This window comes from Orcinus orca, chromosome 20 (genome assembly GCF_937001465.1).
Source record: "Orcinus orca chromosome 20, mOrcOrc1.1, whole genome shotgun sequence".
In the NCBI taxonomy this organism is placed as follows: domain Eukaryota; kingdom Metazoa; phylum Chordata; class Mammalia; order Artiodactyla; family Delphinidae; genus Orcinus; species Orcinus orca.
This window is the reverse complement of record NC_064578.1, coordinates 14390142-14403113: the sequence shown is the minus strand read 5'-3', so window position 1 is coordinate 14403113 and position 12972 is coordinate 14390142. Positions and strand designations below refer to the sequence as shown.

General features: G+C 40.2%; 1 protein-coding gene and 1 pseudogene across 15 annotated transcripts in view; both read left to right on the top strand.

The window, feature by feature from the left end:
* The window catches only part of ZNF19 (zinc finger protein 19), a 134208-nt gene that overhangs the window by 53708 nt on the left and 67528 nt on the right, over positions 1-12972 (top strand). For 2 of the 15 annotated variants that reach the window (XM_049703900.1, XM_049703901.1), the window contains exon 3: positions 11358-11412. The exons of 11 other annotated variants lie outside the window; for them this stretch is intronic. The gene's annotated coding sequence lies outside the window, so the exon portion shown is untranslated. Of the gene's footprint in view, positions 1-11357; positions 12814-12972 lie in introns of all 15 variants that reach the window. 2 more of the 15 variants (XM_049703896.1, XM_049703899.1) reach the window with 1 other exon arrangement.
* Positions 5259-5673, top strand: LOC101276695 (60S ribosomal protein L31-like; annotated as a pseudogene).

Genomic DNA, 12972 nt, shown 5'->3' with positions numbered 1-12972 from the left:
CAGGTGGACTCTCAACCACTGCACCACCAGGGAAGCCCCTCACTTCTGTGTTTTAACTGACTGTGAGGACTCACATTTATAGGAATCCACGCAAGTCTGTTATTAGTCCAACTTCACAGCTAAGGAAGCTGAGGTCTAGAGAGGTCAAGTAACTTGCTGAAGGTCACATTGCTAATAAGTGGCATTACAGGAAAGTGTAATCCTAAATTACATCAGATCAGTAGTTCTCAAACCGTGGTCCAGGAACTACTGAGATTCCCAAGACATTTCAGGGGAGTCTGTACATTCCAAACCACTCTTGTATGTATACAGTGTTTTTCCTGAGGCTCCACTCCATGTGATATCAAACACCTTGAACACAGAAGCAGAGAGAATCCAGCTGTCTCCAGTTAAGTCAGGCACTAAAGAGATTTTCAACAATAATGCTGATCTTTTCACTTATTTTTTTTCTGTTTTGGAAAATATAGTTATTTTTCATAGAAAGTCTTATACATGTAATGTGTTTATTATTGTTATTTTAAAATATATTAATAAATATTTTTAAAAATTCATCAGTGTTCCTTTTTAATATAGTAAATATAGATAGACATAGCCTACGTAAACAGAAACTTTTGGGGTCCTCAGTATCTTTAAGAGTATTATGCGGCCCTGAGACCAAAGTCCTTGAGAATAGATGTGTTAGATAATTTCTAAGTTTCTTCTCAGCTCTAAAATGTAGGGGTTCTCTATCCATGAAGCAGTTTTGGAGGGTAGGGGCTCAAGATCATTAATCAGTCTGAGAAAAGAGGGGCAGTCTTGGGGCCTGACTCCATGCCTAGGTTCTACATTGACTGGTCTTGGTTACGTGGATTTATTCTGATCTTAACTGCTCTGTGGACTTCTGAAAACTCCTGTTCCTGCCTTGGGCTCACACATAACTCGTAGTTATAATTCAGCACTCCCAGACTCATTATTTCATTCCTTTGTCCCTCATCCTCTTCTTTGCTTCTGTGCCTTTTTTATCTCGACCCTGCTTCCAACTTTCTACACTTAGTCTTCCGTAGCAAAGGTTTTACAATAGCCAAGCACTTCCTGGGCTATAGATTAGCCTCAAATGGTTTCTCTTATGTTGCCCCAGGCATGTACAGGATTACAACAGATTTCATGTTTTAAATTCTTTCTCATTGATAACCTCTGGTGAAAGGAACAGGGTGGAGGAGGAACAGGGTGGAAGGGAAGCCTCTTTTGTAATACCTTTTATATCTGTATAAATGAAAACTTTGCTTCAAAGGAAGCAAAGAGAAAAACAAAAAACCCAAAACTCTCCTGAAGTGTAATTCTTTCTTTCTTTTTTCTCTTTTGAAAAAAATAAATTTATTTATTTATTTTAGGCTGCGCTGGGTCTATTGTTGCTGTGCATGGGCTTTCTCTAGTTGCGTCGAGCCGGAGCGACTCTTCATTGCAGTGCATGGGCTTCTCATTGCGGTGGCTTCTCAGTGCATGGGCTTCTCATTGCGTGGCGGAGCACGGGCTCTAGGCGCGCGGGCTTCAATAGTTGTGGTTCACGGGCTCTAGAGCGCAGGCTCAGTAGTTGTGGCGCACGGGCTCAGTAGTTGTGGCGCACGGGCTTAGTTGCTCCGTAGCATGTGGAATCTTCCCGGACCAGGGCTCAAACCCGTGTCCCCTGCATTGGCAGGAAGATTCTTAACCACTGCGCCACCAGGGAAGCCCTCTAAGATTTTTGACAAAAATGTATTTAAAATGTGGGATGAGATAAAATTATTTTTATTGGAAAAATATTGAATCGGCTGGGATGCGTTGGAATTAATATTTTGACTTTCCTAATATCTTCTGAGTTTATCAGATTAAACAAGGTATATCTTAAGTGAAAGAGTAACAGATATAATTCATTGTAATTACATAATACTCAACATTAATAATTATGTAATATAATTCTTGAAATTTTAAAAAGTATACTAGTTTACAGAAATTAAGAAAGTGAATGACTCCAATAAGAAGGCAACAAATTAATTTGCAAGTTTCCAATGATTTATTTTTGTCAAAAATGAAAAAGGAAAATAAAAAACAAAAAAATAATGAAAGAGGAACTTATAATGAAATGATGGATCTAAGAAATGATCATTAATGATTGCTAAAACCATTAGATGAAAAGCTAATGGGGACCTTGATAATGAGTGGATACACTGAACCCACAGATTAATACTATCAGAAAAAAGAGATACTCGGACGTTATGTACCTCCAATGAAACAGGAAGCACACACACACCACCTATGAAGGATTCTTTTTTTTTTTAAGTTTTATTTAGCAGCTAAAGATGACATTTTCAAAGTATATGGTTTTTGGGGGGTTTTCTTGGCTGTGCTGGCTCTTTGCTGCTGCATGCGGGTTTTCTCTAGTTGTGGCGAGAGGGGGCTGCTCTTCGTTGCTGTGTGTGGGTGTCTCATTGCAGTGCCTTCTCTCTTGTTGTGGAGTACGGGCTCTAGGCACGTGGGCTTCAGTAGTTGTGGCTCGTGAGCTCAGTAGTTGTGGTGCACAGGCTTAGTTGCCCCATGGCATGTGGGATCTTCCCAGACCAGAGATCAAAGCTGTGTCCCCTGCATTGGCAGGCGGATCTTAACCACTGGTTCACCTATGGAAGATTCTTGCCAACGTATCAACTCTGAATCTGACCAGGCCTAAATATCAATTTTCAGGAAATACAGAGGCCAGGGAGAAGTAATCAGCAAAATCCAGAATGTGGAAAACCCTACAAGAAAAATGACCCAGTTTTTCAACAAACCAATTACAAGAGGAAAGAAAAACAGGAGGAAGAATCTATCACTAAGAGACAAGAGAAATATTAGCCAAAAGCAATTTGTGGGCATTGTTAGGACCTTGAATTGAAAAACCAACACTAAAATCCAAACCAAACCAAAACAAAAAGCATGTATGAGACAACCAGGGGAGATTTGAATGTTGCCTGAATACTGGATGATTTACATTTTTTAGGTGTACTGGTTTGTTTTAAAAAGAGTCCTTATATTTTAGAGCTATATATAGAGGTGTTTACAGAAGAAGTGGCCTGATACTTGGCATTTGCTTCAAAATAATCCAGCAGTGGTGAAGGGTGGGGGATGGAGAGCAGATAGTGGGGGCGGATAGAGATCAAACAGGATTGGCCATAGGTTGGTAAAGCTGTTGAAAGCTTGATGGTGGTCACGTAGAGATTCATTTCATTCCTCTTCTAAATTTGTATAGACTTGAACTCTTCAATAACAAAAATTAAAAGATAAATGAATAAATGAATCTAAAAAATAAACTCACTGAAGAAATACCTAATCTAGCTGTCAGCAGATAGATCACTGACAGTAATCTTTTGATGATTGACCATTGGGTGGGTTTTGGCATATACCGTCAAAGGATTGATTGACTGCCATTGCTATAACAAAACTCTCTATTCCCATCTACTTGTTTATGTGAACAGTACTTGAATGTGTAGAAGCAAAATCAAGAAATAGAGGTTTATGCTGAACTTTTTCACTTTGGCAAGAGGTAATATTTATCCATGAATTCAAGAATAAACAGAAGAAAAAAAGCCCCATCCATGCTATTAAGAGATCTGTATTTTCAGCAAATTTCTTTGTGTTTAATAACTGTTTGTATTATTTATCAAAATTTGTAATACTTACGTTATTTTGATCAAATGTATACTAATACCAATTATAACAACCCAATCCAGAAGAAATTTTTAATATTTGGGACCTTTGGTATCAGGAAACAAAAACAAAAACCATAAAAAATTACACAAGGATAAAAATATGTGGGGAAATGTAATGGCAATATCATTTTAAGGAGAAAAAGGAGTGATGTAAAATAGTGATAGCTCTTTTTTCCTATGTGTATGAGCCATACATTCTGGTTTCTTTGTATATCTCATAAGTGGTTTTTGGTTGTTGAAAACTGCACATTTTAAATAAGATAATGTGGTAACTCTGGAAAAATAGATAAAATATCTGATAGTTAAAGAAGAGTTTATTCATGTATTTTTACAAATAGGTGATGGGGTATCAATTAGAGCATTAGGATTGTATGGATATATTTAAAAGAATGATGTTAACAGTTTTATTTTAAATTGTCATTATTTATAATATACTGGAAAGCTGCCCTCTTAGCGCAGCCAGCAGCACATCGGGCTTATATAATATACCGGAAGTTACATCCTTTGCAACTCTTTAAACTTCAGAAATGTTAAATATTAGCTAAAAACGAGTAGGGGGACTACTTAGGTCTTTTTTTCTTTTATTGATTTTTTTATTGAGTAAAATTCACAAAACATAAAATTAACCATTAACCATGTTAAACTGTATAATTCAGTAGCAGTTAGTACATTTACAGTGTTGCACAACCATGCACAAGACATTTTCATCACCTCAAAAGGAAACTCTAAGGTACTTCCCTGGTGGTGCAGTGGTTAAGAATCTGCCTGCTAAGTCAGGGGATACAGGTTTGAGCCGTGGTCCAGCAAGACCCCACGTGCCATGGAGCAACTAAGCCTGTGTACCACAACTACTGAGCCTGCGCTCTAGAGCCCGTGCTCTGCAACAAGAGAAGCCATGGCAATCACCACAACGAAGAGTAGCCCCTGCTCGCCACAACTAGGGAAAACCCCACGCACAGCAACAAAGACCCAACGGAGCCAAAAATAAATAAATAACTTTTTTAAAAAAGAAATAAAAAGGAAACTCTACACCCAATAAGCAATCACTCCTCCTGGCAACCACTAATCTGTTTTCTGTTTCTATGGATTTACTACTCTGGACGTTTCATATAAATGGAATCATACAGTATGTAACCTTGTCTAGCTTCGTTCACTTAACATGTTTTTGCTGTTTATCCAAGTTGTATCATGTGTCAGTATTTCAGTCCCTTTTATGGTTGAATAGTATTCCACTGAATGGATATATCACATTGTGCTTATTCACTCATCAGCTGATGGACATTTGGGTTGTTTCTACCTTTTGGCTATTATGAATAGTGCTGCTATTATGAACATAGGTGTACAAGTATTTGTTTGAATACCTATTTTCAATCCTTTTGGTTCTATACCTAGGAGTGACGTTGCTGATAATTTGGTTTAACTTTTTGAGGAACTACCAAACTTTTCCACAGCCACTGCAACATTTTACATTTCCACCAGCAATGTATGAAGGTTCCAATTTCTCCACATCTTTGACAACTCTTGTTATTTTCCATTTTAAAAAAGTCATGAGCTTTCCAACGCTGGCCGGGCAGGATGGCTCCCGCAATGAAGGGCGGCAAGAAGAAGAAGGTCTGGTCTGCCATCAACGAGGTGGTGACCAGAGAATACACCATCAACATTCACAAGCGCATCGTGGAGTGGGTTTCAAGAAGCGTGCCCCTCGGGCACTCAGAGAAATCTGGAAATTTGCCATGAAGGAGATGGGAACTCCAGATGTACTCATTGACACCAGGCTCAACAAAGCTGTCTGGGCCAAAGGAATAAGGAATGTCCCATACTGTATCCATGTGCGGTTGTCCAGAAAACATAATGGAAGATTCACCAAACAAGCTCTATACATTGGTTACCTATGTACCTGTCACCACTTTCAAAAATCTACAGACAGTTAGTGTGGATGAGAACTAACTGCTGATTGTTCAATAAAGTTATAGAACTGCCAAAAGAAAAAAGAAAAAAAAAAGAAAAAAGTTATGGTTAACTTAGTGGATGTGAAGTGGTATCTCAATGTGATTTTCATTTTCATTTTCCTACCGAGTAACAATGTTGAGCATCTTTTAATATGCTTGTTAACTGCAACTACCTAGTATTCACAAAATTACCTTAGGAGGTGTACAAACAAAAAATGTATGGCTCATGACTCTAGGCCTAAACTGCTGTGTTTCTTTTCTTTTCTTTTTTTAACATCTTTATTGGAGTATAATTGCTTTACAATGGCGTGTTAGTTTCTGCTTTATAACAAAGTTTATCAGTTATACATATACATATGTTCCCATATCTCCTCCCTCTTGTGTCTGCCTCCCTCCCACCCTTCCTATCCCACCCCTCTAGGTGGTCGCAAGGCACAGAGCTGATCTCCCTGTGCTATGTGGCCGCTTCCCACTAGCTAGCTATTTGACATTTGGTAGTGTATATATTTCACTGTTACTGTCTCACTTCGTCCCACCTTACCGTTCCCCCTCCCCATATCCTCATGTCCATTCTCTACGTCTGTGTTTTTATTCCTGTCCTGCCCCTATGTTCATCAGAACCTTTTTTTTTTTTTTTTAGATTCCATATATATGTGTTCCATATGGTGTTTGTTTTTCTCTTTCTGATTTACTTCACTCTGTATGATAGACTCCAGGTCTATCCACCTCACTACAAATAACTCAATTTCCTTTCTTTTTATTAGCCCTCTTCTATTTTGAAGACATCATTATAAATGCTAAACTTCCAAGCCTATATGATGGAATTTGAACGCCAGTTAGCTAGCCCCTTGGACATAGTGAGCTTTTTCCATGCTAATTTGTTAGTTTGACATGACAGCCAGAAGAGACCTTCAGCTGTGCCGAATTGTGGTTCTCACAGACTGAGTGGGAATGCTAAGGGAAAGACATTTTTGTGTGAGGCTGGAGGAGAGTGAGGAAATGAGGAGGGATCTGCACAACGTTGTGCCTAGGCAGGGATCTGTGAAAGCAACAGGAGAGTCTCAGGACCCCATGTCTACCCTAGGACAGCAGGGAGCTGTACAATTGGTGATATCCCCTGTATAGATCAATAGTTAGTTCTTTGAGGACAAGAACAGCATCTTAGTCTATATCTTTACATGTTCCCTAACCCAGAACCTGGCTCATAGTAGGTACACACAGGATGTTTGCTGAATGGGAAAGTGTACTGGCGACACTCTGACCCATGATGACTGTCTCCTTGGTGGGAATTAGGAGGTAGACATCCTGGTTGTTGCTCCGGATTCTCTCTCCTTCCTGTCCATCTCAGTCTGACAACCTCTAACAGCTCTTCATTACCCCCAGCACTGTGTTCCTAAGATCCCCAGCTTCAACATAAAATATCCCCTATATCCTTGATCATTATTTCTAGAGCATTCCCTCTACTTCCTTTATATTTCTGTTACCTTCGACCTACACATAGGCATGGCCATGCTTGCGACCTTAGAATCACATCCAACACTTTGTAGTAAAGAACAATTCGAGAGACTGTTGAATTTTTTGTCGATAGACCCTTACCACAGATGTCTGTAGGTTTATTGGGTGTTATTCCCTTTATTCCTTGCCTCTAAAGAAGGCCCTTCCAAGCTCCTGTGCAGACAGTATAAAGCCGGGTTGATAGAGTTTGAGAGCCAGGTGGGAGAATAGATTTCGGGGGGTGGGGGAGGAGGAGTTGAGGCATTGTGATGTTTCTCTGTACAGTTTGCAGACTTTCATTCATCTCCTTGTTCTAAATCCACTGCTTCCATCTGGCCCTCTGTAATTATTTTTCCCCCAGAGAATAAACCTCCTGTGTTACAGGGTTTGGGGGCAGAAATCTCTGGGCTGTATACATGGGGATGGGATCTATAGGTCCAGTTGTCCCTATACCTCTTCCCTCTTTCCTCTTCCCTGTGTCTTGTGTCTGCTGTGCGAAGTGTCTGACGCCTGATTCCTGAGCCTTTCTGCTGGGTGAATCAGTTTGCTTTGTGGTATTACCCACGTGTGCTAGCCACCCTCCTCCCCTCTCTTGTCACATGCAAGGCTTCTGGTTTTCTCTGGTTACCACTTCTTTCTCTCTTTCCATCTGCTCACACTGTGTTGACATCTCTCATCAGTTTTCATCTCCTTTCTCATTCTCTTGTCCTTGTAAATCCTTATCCTTGTTGTACTTTTAGTGTCATGTTATAGGATTCCAGGAATTCTTGTGTTCAGTCCACCCTTATTTAATAAGCAACTACTCTTTAAGGTCATCAGTTCCACACAATGTAATACTCTGTAGTTGTTAGATGGAATAACATAGCTACATGTCTGAACCTGTGGAGTGGACAATATAGAGAGTTAAATGAAAAAGAAAGTTGCAGGGAATTCCCTGCCGATCCACTGGTTAAGACTGAGCTTTCACTGCCGTAGCCCGGGTTCAGTCCCTCGTTGGGGAACTAAGATCCCGCAAGCTGCATGGCATGGCCAAAAAAAAAAAGCAAGTTGCAGTTGGTATGTATAATATAATACCATTTGTGTTTAAAAATTGTTTATATTAAGACTCCGTGCTCCCAATGCAGGGCACCCAGTTTCGATCCCTGATCAGGGAAGTAGATCCCACATGCATGCCGCAACTAAGGAGCCTGCCTGCCACAACTAAGACCTGGTGCAACCAAATAAATAAATATTTTTTAAAAAATTGTTTATATTATATATATACACATATACACATGCAAATATCATATATATAATATAAAATATATTCTCCTTAGTATTATCTGAGACAGTATAAGTATCAGAATAGGGACTTCCCTGGTGGTCCAGCAGTTAAGACTTTGCCTTCCAATGCAGGGAGTGCAGGTTTGATCCCTGGTCAGGGAGCTAAGATCCCACATGCTTCCCGGCCAAAAAACCAAAACATAGAACAGAAGCAATATTGTAACAAATTCAATAAAGACGTTAAAAATGGTCCACATAAAAAAAAAACTAAAAAAAATAGAATATATAGAGCTATTTTCATTTGGCAAAAATATTTAAAACGGTTTAGCTTAAAAGTCTAGGCAATCTGGTGAATGTAAAAATTTACTTTGGGGGCTACGGAGCCAGGAAGCACCATTCGTGTTGTGTTCTATGTGAACAGTACCCCTGAAGTTGTGCAACTGCAGTGGCCCTTCCTGGAGTTCCCCCCCAAAGAAGCTGTCACCTCCCAGAGCAGCGGCAATGATTAGCCAGCTTGCTTCCCCCATGTGTGACTCCTAGTGGCCAATTTCCCAGGATGTGACTGTTTGTAGTTAATGATCCTTCTGATGTATACCAGCGAGGCCAACTCCTAAGTAGGTGAATAATAAGCAGCAAAACTTATATTTGTGGAGATGTCCATTCTAGCATGTTGTGGGGTCCTCCTTACGAAAGCAACCAACTCTTCCTTCTTCCAACCACCTTCAACCTCCAACCCAACTCACGATCCAATGAGAAGATGTGGAAATTTTCCAGTTGAAACTCAGTGGCACAGGGTTGAAAGCAATTTAGCCACATATGCAAATGTTCTCTAGCAACAGGTTTCTAGCTTTTTTCCCTCAAACTTAGCTGCATAATGGAATCACCTGGGAAGGTTTTAACTCCCATGCCAATGGGAAAAGACTGAAAAAGAATAGATACATGGTTATGTAAACTGAATCACTTTGCTGTACACCTGAAACTAACACAACATTGTTAATCAACTGTGCTCCAATATAAAATAAAATTTTTTTAATTGAAAAGAAAACTCCCACACGCAGGGTGAACACATATCTAGAGAGTCAAATCTTTAATGAGGTTTCTCAGCATTGGCCATATTGACATTTGGGACCAGACATTCTTTACTATGGAGGCCTTTCTCTTTCTCTGCATTGTGGGATGTTTAGTACCATCCCTCGGCTCTACCCACTAGATACCAGTCACACCCTCTCCCGGTTGTAACAACCAAAAGACATTGCTAAGTGTTTCCTGGTGGAAGGAGCAAATCACCCAATTAAAAATCACTGCTTTGGGGGCAAGACCCAGGCATCACAGTTTAAAAAAATCTTCCCAGGTGATTCCAATGTGCATTCCAGTTTAAGAGCTGTGATCTGATGGAATTTGCTTTGGGAAGCGTATCCTGGTGGAGAGTCCCAGGAGTTTTGGAGTGGGTTTTTATAAACTGTGATTTAATATTGATTCAGTAAAAATGAGTATATTCTGAGTCAGATGAGCAGTTCCATTCATCCTATCTAGTAAACATCTGTTTCTTTCTATTAAGGGGACTTTAGAAAACAAAGAGGCTGTGAACATCATGAGAGGTTAGCAAAGCCAGCTGAGCATGTAACTTAACAAGGAATCTTTACAGTGAGCTAATGAAAGGGACCTGAGGTAATGGAAGGTCTAAACAACACTCGAGGGCCATTGGGGGGTACCTTATTGGTGCCAAGATAGTATCTACCATTGAATGGAGTTCCCCTGTGGGCCAGGGTCTTGTGCTAGGGGATCTATTTACATGTCATCAAATAAGACGTCTAAGTTAATACTAACTGTAGTAATAATAATAATGAATGGGGCTGGCTGAAGGAGTAGGTATGTCAATACTTTTGAAACATGTTTTAAACCTAACTGGTGTACATAAGCGTTTACACATTTCAGGCATGCTCCTCAGTCCCATTGTGGCAGAAACTGTAAGTTGGTTCACAAAACACCCTTTCCATTTTCTTTCTATTGTGGAAGCCAAAAAGCTAAAAACTTGCCTTCCAAATTCCTCTGCTGTTGGGAGTAGCCATGTGGCATAATTCTGGCCATTAAGAATGCAAGCCGGAAAAAAAAGAATGCAAGCCAGGACTTCCCTGCTGGTCCAGTGGTTAAGAATCCGCCTTCCAATGCAGGGTACGTGGGTTCAATCCCTGGTCAGGGAACTAAGATCCCACATGCCGAGGGGCAACTGAGTCTGCATGCTACAACCAGAGAGCCCACATGCTGTAACTACAGAGCTCACGTGCTCTGGAGCCTGCACGCCACAACTAGAGAGACAAAACCTGCACACCACAACTAGAGAGAAGCCCACGTGCTGCAATGAAAGATCCCCTGTACCGCAACTTAGACCCAACGCAGCCAAAGTTAGAAATAAATAAATAAATACTTTTTTAAAAAGAATGCAAGCCTACGAGGACAGGAATTTTTGTCTGTTTCGTTCTCTGCTGGTCAAAATTCACCACGTTGTACACCCTAAAAATGTCCAATTTGGGTGGGAGGATAGGACAGATGTTTAAGGCTACAAATTTGCAACAAGTAGTAAATAAGTCCTAGAGTAGTCCCAGTGTAGTGAATATAGACAACAGTATTATAATCATCAAACTTGCTAAAAGACTAGAACTTAATTGTTCCAGCCACTAAAAGAAAGGATAATTACGTAATGTGGAAGAGGTGCAAATAATCACTACAATGGCAATCATATGATACTATATAAATGTATCAAATTAGCATGTTGTACACCTTAAGTTTACACAATGTTATGTCAAATATATTTCAATTAAAAAATTTAAATATCCAGTCTATTGTACATCACTTTTACTTCAACAGTGTGAAAAATAAAAGAGCAATTGTTAAGAAAATTAAAAGGCAAGTTAGAAATTGGAAAAAATCAAAAACAAATTTCTTGGTCCTTCAGGAAGCCAAGGTGAGAATCCTGAGGTGAAAGGAGACACCAAGACTCTGAATTTCAGGTCAATTGCAAGGCTGATATTTACCCAGCTAACACTAGATGTCACCATTGTGCTGTGGAAAATGTAGCTGACATTCAGGTGTCCTATTTAATATTCAGGACCGAGGGAAGCCTTCAAGTGTTTGAAATTGTTCATTTCTCTCCTCTCCTGATCCCAGTATATGATTACTGTGGCCTTATTAAAACTCCCTGAACCTTGATTTTCTCATGCGTATGATTCATTCCGCATCCCTTGAGCCGGGTAGTGCTTGAGGTTGTCCAAGCTCCAAGGAAGACACCAGGGAGGGCGCCGGCCTCAAAGCTCCTGGTGGAGGGTCTCCCCGTGCAGCGGTTCCCACCTCTGGGTCTCTGCCTCGGACCTGCGCTATCTTCCCCCACCCCAACCCCGCTGTCAGAGGCGACACAGCTGCAAGCTCCACTACTGCAGCCTGAGCTGGAAAGAGAGCAGCCTGGGGATGGTGAGCTCGAGGGAAGTGTGTGCAGATGGCACTGCCCTGCATGAGAGGGAAAGAGGCAAGGAGGCCGTGCAGAGTTTTAGAATGAGGAAACCTCCTGGCCCTGAGAGACAGAACAGCCCCCTGGGTTCTGTCACTGAAAGCTGAGGCTTTAACCAAGGCTGTGGAAGTGTCCAGTTGTTTTGGAGCGTCCAAACCCAGCAGTTTGGTACACCACATGTAGCACAGAAGTTATCGTTCCCCAAAGTCTTTAATGATTCCTGGGCTTTGGCAGGAAATATCAGGAAAGCACATACTGTATACGGAATAGAGGAAAATGATTAGTGAGACCTCACTAATATTTTAATTTGTTGCCTTAGTAATTCAGAAATTTCTGTTTAGGATAGTGTACTTCATGAGTATATGGGGTCTTGTCCTCAGTGAAAAGAACAAGGGCTCTCCAGGTAATTAGAAACAGAAGCTCTCTGGTTTGTGAGGGATGTCTAGGTAAAGGCAATCTCCTTATTCACAGGCTTATTTACCCTTGGATTTATGGAAAGTAGCCCAATTATCTAGGCAGAGTATGTTTCATACATTTCCTGTATTGATGCATTTAAGAATATTTTAACCAACTTACATTTATTGTGATAAATTTTGGTCTGACATCTGTCATCTTGAATGCTTTTAATTTTTAATGAATACTTGTGTCCTATTTTGTCCCTTTTGCTTTCTTTGCTCTTTTATCAATTTCTGTTAAAGATTTTTTTGATGTGGACCATTTTTAAAATCTTTATGGAATTTGTTACAATATTGCTTCTGTTTTATGTTTTTTGGTTTTTTTGGCCTCAAGGCATGTGGGATTTTAGCTCCCTGACCAGGGATTGAACCTGCACCCCCTGAATTGGAAAGTGAAGTTTTAACCACTGGACTGCCAGGGAAGTCCCTCTCTTTTCTCAATTTTTTAAAAGGTATTTCTCCTGGTTTTATTCTACTAGTGGAACTATTGAAATTTTTTTAAAGTTCTTTAAAATACTTCAAGTGTAGAAAAATTAAGAGAATAACAAACACCCATGTACCTCCCCTCAGCTTTATCGTATCTGACCATTTTGTCATGGCTGTTCCATGTG